Below are 7,193 nucleotides of genomic sequence, written 5' to 3'. Positions count from 1 at the left end.
TGTTTTGCCCTCCTTACAGCCCTGAAGGTCAGAGAGATGTAGTGACCCTAAGTCACCCAGTGTGCTACATGGTCATGGGGATCTGAACCTGGGTCTTGCCACTGATTCCTGCCTGGCTGCCATTCTCACCCTTAAAACACCCTGCCTAAAAGCCATTCTCTCCAGCCTTTATTTGCAGGGGTGTAACATCCTTTTACGAGCCTCTTGTGGCGCAGAGAGGTAAGGCAGCAGACATGCAGTCTGAAGCTCTGCCCATGATGCTGGGAGTTCGATCCCAGCAGCCGGTCAACTCAGCCTTCCCTCCTTCCGAGGTTGGTAAAATGAGTACCCAGCTTGCTGGGGGGTAAACGGTAATGACTGGGGAAGGCACTGGCAAACCACCCCGTATTGAGTCTGCCGTGAAAACGCTAGAGGGCGTCACCCCAAGGGTGAGACATGACCTGGTGCTTGCACAGGGGATACCTTTACCTTTAACACCCTTTTGTTTCAGCCAGGCATTGCAGCGTGCGAATATTCGTACCAGGAGAAAAGTAAGTGGAGGCTTGTTTGTGCTGGCTTGGCAGGGTTAAGTGGACAACAGCAGGCACGATTTCATCTTTACCGCTTTGCTGAATTTGAAATTTGTATTATTTGGCAAAAGATCCCAGCGCTAAAAGTCTGTTGTGGGGGATTTCCTGCTAACATTCATGCCTGTCTGACGGAGCAGTTCGGGACACCTGCTTGCAAGGATGTGAGAGTCGATTTCCTGAGACTGGGATGGGGCTGCAAGGAAGCCGCCAGATCTCTGTTGGGAAGATTAGGGGTTAGAGCTTCCAGCTACACAGGACGTAAGTGCATGAGACAGTGGAAAGGAGCCTTATCTCAACTTGGAGCAGGCAGCTGGGAGGGCAGAGTTGTAGACCCCTGGGCAGGAAACCAGATGCTGCCTTGGTATTTTCCCGGTACATTTGTGTGTGTGTGTGTGAGAGAGAGAGAGAGAGTGTGAGAGAGAGAGAGAGAGAGAGCAGTCTCTAGACCACAGGCCTAACGTCGGTAGCCTGAATAGGGAGCACCGCCTCTAGCTGGAAGATGATGGATGTGAACAGTGTCCTTCAAGACCCGGTACCCCCATTTATCCTCTTGAGAAGCTCCACATTGAGAATTTGGCCAAACACATACTGTTCTTGCCCTCTCTGGTCAAATGTTGTAAGGACTGCTTTGGAAAGACAGACATTTCAACACCTCTTTCATAACTATGCTGGGTTACTTCTGTCCTGCATATTCCCTTGTATATTCCAACAGTCAGAGCCATCTTTCAGACGACCCAAGACCTTTCCTGTAGTTTGGGGCACTCACGTCGGGCTGTCATACACAGCAGCTATCTAATATTGTGCTTTACTTCCCTTCTTTGCTTCAAATCAGTTTATGCCGTGTTATTTGAATGTCCTTAATGCTTACGAAACAGTTTATGCAGTACGCTAACCCAGAATTTATTTACGGAGCATGGTGCATGAATTCTAAAGCTTTGTTAGTTTGTTCTTAGCACAGAGTAGCCCAAACCATCTGTGATTTCAGAGCAGCTCAACCAGTAGCAGAGAGGCCATGCTTGTGAAGTCTCTTGTACAAGCAGGGTGCATCAGATGAAAATATTAAGAAACTGAGCAGGTATAGTGGGTGAGGTGAGCAAGAGGGAGCAGGAAGAAGTCTTATGAAAAGAAAAAAATCCCAGTAAAAGCATAAGCTGAGCCCACCCACAGTGGAAGATTCTGGCTTAGTGCCCAATTCATAGGAAGCAGGCTTACTGTACTGGGCCTTGTGGATGGGAAGCTACATCCCCCAAAGTCAACAGAGGGTGTGAGCTCAGCATCTTCAAAGCATGCCACAAGCAGGGAAAGGACTTTGGAGTACTGGTGATAAAAATCCTCCACCTGCACGGCCTTGAAATAGCTGGGGCAAGAAGCCAACCCATGCGAACTTTTCCGGAGATTCCAGCATTCCCTACGGGGTGCTCTTGGGACTAAGGAGGAAATTCCATGCCCAGCACTTAGGTTGAGGGCTTCCTGGTTTAAGGATAGAGAGTTGAAGAAGAGCTGTTTTTTTAATGCCCCACTTTAGCTTACAATCACCTTCCTTTCTCCACAACAGACACCCTGTGAGGTAGATGGGGTGAGAGAGCTCTGACAAAACTGCTCTGTGATTATAGCTCTTGCAGTAGTCCAAGGTCAACCAGCTGACTGCATATGGAGGAGTGGGGAATCAAACCCAACTCTCCAGATTAGAGACTGCTGCTCTTAATCACTGCTCCATTTTGGTTCTTTCAGAGAACAGGGAACGTTGATTTATCATGGAAAGGTCTTTGTAGAACTCCTGGGGCCTTAGTCCTTTGTCCCTAACCCATAAGTCTAAGGATGAGTCCACCACTCAGGGCCTTCTGTGGCTGCAATTCAACTTGACTCTGATAAACTAACTTGAGAGTTGCAGAGAAACCTGTTCCTGAAAAGTAAGAGGTTATATGTCGAAAGTGGACCACAGCATAACCATGAAGTCAGCTGCTTTTTCGTGGTTAGCTATGACAACTGGTGGAAATTTAATGTTGGTAAGCACAGTTCCTAGCTTGTTCTTGGACACTGGCATGTCTGTCCGTTCTTTATTAATGACTTCAAGTATAAAGACAGGAAAACCAGAACACATAGAAATCGCAGTGAGAGATTTATATGTTTAACCATGAGTATATAAATAAAAGCATTAAGGGGTCCTGGGAGGAGTTTGGTGTGATAGTTTACTGGCCAGTCAGGTCACCCGTAGGAGCCTGTACACCCCCGATTGGCTGTCCGCCCAGTGGCTGCCCAAACAAATTACGGCTCCTGCCCCTAACCATCTCTTGACAATTCTGTCGCTTCATCAAAGTCCCTGGCTGCTCAAACGCCTGTCCCATGGTGAGTGAACTGCCAGGGTTGCATGGGGGCCCTTCAGCTTGGGCTGGTCACCATTCTCCTCTCTCAGAGCTCTCCCACCTCAGTTCTGCAAGCACAAACCAGATCTGAGAAGCAATTCGGGATTCAAAACTGTTCTAACGAATATTCCCTGTACTTTTCCTGTTGAAATATGGACTTTTCATAATCCCCACCCTCTGTACTTCTGGCCCTTCATGCCCCCTTGAATTCTCTGGGTACTAATTTTTTTCATGTCTCCTACACAGAAGGTCTGCCCAGCAAGGAGCCACCCAAAGAAGTGGGGTCTACAGAATAAAAAATGGTCCATCCTCAGCGTGCCCCTAAGAAGCTTGAAGGGGCCTTTAAAACCCTGGAACTTGGTCTCAAAGGGGCTCCCTGCAACAAACAGCGGCCAGAGCCAGTGAGAATGTGGGGAAAGGAGAGCCAGCCAGTTGGAGGGAGAGCCCTCTTAAGAACCGGCCTTCCTGGGCTGCGGGAATTCTGAGGGGAAATCTCTCCGTTTGGGGGGGACTGGAAGATTCCTTGCCAAAGATTTTAATTTTGGACCTATTTTGCCAGGACGAAACAGCTGGGGAAGGGAGAAGAGCGACTCTTGCGTTGCTCTGTGAAAGCCATTGTGGGGAAACAGTTAAAGAACGGCAGCCTCTCAACTGGAGAGCTCTCTCAGCCCCACCTCCCTCACAGGGAGTCTGTGGTGGGGAGAGGAAGGGAAGGCGATTGGAAGCCGCTTTGAGACTCCTGATAGAGCTGTTCTGACCAAGCAGGAATATCAGGGCTCCCTCAGCCTCACCTACCTCACAGGGTGTCTCTGGTGGGGAGAGGAAGGGAAGGTGATTGTAAACTGCTTTGAGACACCTGAGGCCTGCTGGGCGATGGCGGGCCATTCCCAGTTCTCACAGAGCTCTCTCAGCCCACCTCCCTCACAGGGTGTCAGGGAGAGAAAGGGAAGGCAATTGCAGGCTTTACCCCTCGTGTGTGTGTGTGAACATAAAACAAAAATGAATTACGGCATGGGGATCTGGCAGAGAGATGAAAATGGCCTCAATAATGACTACTGAACTATTCTACCATTCTAAATTAGATTACATCCACCTTGGTAATAAAAAATATTGGAACAGAGATCATTTGTATGGCTCTTCTGCCATTCTAGAGTATATAAGGGGAGAGAATTGTAAGTTGTGAAAAAAAACCCTATTTTCTTTGCTCTCAACTAGCTTGGACCTGACCAGTTAATGGCTGGATGATTGTATCCTATCCTGTGACTATGAAAATTTGGTCTGTGGCTCCCCTCCCTTTTATATCCTCTCCACATGTTCCGTGGCAGCTGGGCCCAAGGGGGTCTCGTGGGGCTTTCCCAGTCCCCATCGGTTGTGCAACACTGGCTCTCTAGTAGCTGCTGCATAACGAACCACTATCTTCCCCTCTTCACAGACCTGATAGGAGGAGGAAGAAGTGGAGGGATACTCACGGAGAAAGGTGTTTGCCCTGGAAACTACACCGTGTGGTCACCATGGCAACATGTCCTGCAAGCTGTTCCTCTGCTTATAATGAAGGCCACTTGAAATGAGGCATTTTGTGCACGCATGCATGTGCTTCAAAATGTGCTTGGTTTAAGCAGAGGTTTGCAGCTCCTTTTTGCTTGAAAAACAAAGTTGGGAAGGGCACAAAGGTCCGTTTCAGACAAATACTGGGAACCTTAAAGGTAGGTGATCACCACAGCCACTTTCTGTGAGCTGTTTCAGATAACCTTACACCCTTTTGCTTGAAAGGAACCCCCTGATTTCTGGAGGCGTCAGATGTACAGTCTCCCAAAGGTCATCAGATCAAGCTACAGTGCCTTAGTCTATCTGTACCAGTCTTTCACTTTTGTCAAATGTGCATCTTCGACTCCTTAGGGTAGATTCAGAAGAAGAGTTAGTTCTTGTATGCCGCTTTTCTCTACCCAAAGGAGTCTCAAAGCGGCTTACGATCACCTTCCCTTCCTCTCCCCACCACAGATGCCCTGTGGGGTAGGTGAGGCTGAGAGAGCCCTGATATTCCTGCTCGGTCAGAACAGCTTTATCAGGAGTCTCAAAGCGGCTTACAGTTGCCTTCCCTTCCTCTCCCCACCACAGACACCCTGTGAGGGAGGTGAGGCTGAGAGAGCCCTAATATTCGTGCTCGCTCAGAACAGTTTTATCAGTGCCGTGGCGAGCCCAAGGTCACCCACCTGGCTGCATGTGGGGGAGCACAGAATTGATCCTGGCATGCCAGATGAGAAGTCCACACTCCTAACCACTACAGCAAACTGGCTCCTCAGGTGGGCAGCTGTGTTGGTCTTAAGTAGAACAAAATTTGAGTCCAGTAGCACCTTTAAGACAAGGATTTATTCAAGGTGTTTATTTATTCAAGAAAGAGCCCTTGACTGAAGTTTGTAAAGGAGTCAGGAAGCTCACTCGTTTCTCTGCCAAATTTATTCAGTGCCTTGGAGTAAAATGGCACAAGCAGCCAGCAGGTATCCCCAGCTGCCTCTAGAGGGCACTCTAACAATTTCTAACATGAAAATACTCCCCCCCCCCCCCCCCGCTTTAGACTTCTTTTAATAATTTTTGTGTGCATGGTTTTAAAAACTGGAGGGCATCCAGTGCTTCATTTCTACACTGGATATAAGGCCTTGGGTCTGCACTATACTTTAGTTCCTCTCCCCTTGGAGCCATGACCAGCTCCTTATCTTTTCCTGCAAAGCACTACAGGGCCTTGCTGCCCCTTACCTTTATGCTGTCTCGTCCAGACCATTCTGTCTATGCTAATCACTCCTATCCAGCTGCCTCGAAGTGCCCTGCTCCTTCCAGTAACTTTCAACTCCTTCCTCAATGTTTACTTTCTTGACAGGTCCTTGTAGTGCCCACACTCCCGCTAAAGCTAAGCACATGTAACTGGAATGAACTCATATTCTTTCCTCCCTTTGTCATCTCCCTTACATCAAATGTTAAGAAGAAGAGTTGGTTCTTATATGCCGCTTTTCTCTACCCGAAGGAGTCTCAACGCGGCTTACATTCGCTTTCCCTTTCCTCTCCCCACAACAGACACCCTGGGATCCTAGGTTTTATGGCATGATGCGTACCTGGTGTTCTCAGCTGTTTCTGTGGGCGTAATATTGCTTGTAGCAGTAGGGGCCATGAAATTGTAGGCAGGCGAAAGGATTAGGTAGAGAGAGTCAATTGGATAGGAAGGCACTTGTCTCTTAGGAATTAATCTGCAGAATTCTGGTTATGTGAAAACTGGGTTAGCACCTTGGCCAAGGGGAAGACTCCAAGCATAATAGGAAGGAAGATTTGGTTTTTATACCCTGCTTTTTTCTACCTTAAAGAGTCCCTTGCAATCTCCTTCCCTTCCTCTCCCCACAACAAGCACCCTGTGAGGTAAGTGAGGCTGAGAGAGCCCTGATATTCCTGCTTGGTCAGAACAGTTCCACCAGGAGTCTCAAAGTGGCTTCCAATCACCTTCCCTTCCTCTCCCCACCACAGACACCCTGTGAGGTGGTTGATACTGAGACAGCCTTGATATCACTGCTTGGTCAGAACAGTTTTATCAGTGCCGTGGCCAGCCCAAGTTTAACTGTACACGTTGGTTTTCTTCTAGTGTAAAACACCACAGACACATGTATAATACATTTTTTTTATTTTTAAAAAGCATTAATTTGTAAACATTTTGTCTTGCGTGTTGTACATTTTGCCTATTCTTCATGCAACAGCATCCAAAATAAGGAATGCTGATACAGATCTTTAGGGCAAACTTCTTAAACAGTTTTCTTTCTCTTCTTGCAGCGTATTTTACTATTGAATTTTAAGCTGCTGCCCAAATGTCAACTTGCAGATGTGAATGGAACAAAGGCTAAATCCATGTGCCCCAGCTATTATTTTACAAGTGCCTCATAAAGGGAGCAGCAGCAGATCTCTTTCGGAGCTTGCTTCAAGCACAATGCACTTTTTTTTTACCAAGGCTGTTGTGGATTTGCAGGTTGGCCAGTTAGGGATGTGTCTGTATGTGTGAATTAGAACTTTCCAGTTCAGGTAACAGAGCTCTCTTTTGGTGTCTGGATTTAAGCATTTAGGTGGATCTCCGGAACCCAGTCTGGACTTCCCATTTACCAGCATCCTGGCAAATTCCATTTCAGCCTCAAGACAGCCCTGCAAGAAGTTCTTGATTGGGAGGGTGAAGTAAATTGCAGAGGCCTAGCTCATCAAGGGCCCACACAGACACAAGCAACTAAGTCGGGAA

The sequence above is a fragment of the Paroedura picta genome, chromosome 13, assembly GCF_049243985.1.
Source record: "Paroedura picta isolate Pp20150507F chromosome 13, Ppicta_v3.0, whole genome shotgun sequence".
NCBI lineage: Eukaryota > Metazoa > Chordata > Lepidosauria > Squamata > Gekkonidae > Paroedura > Paroedura picta.
Note: the sequence above shows the minus strand (reverse complement) of the source record.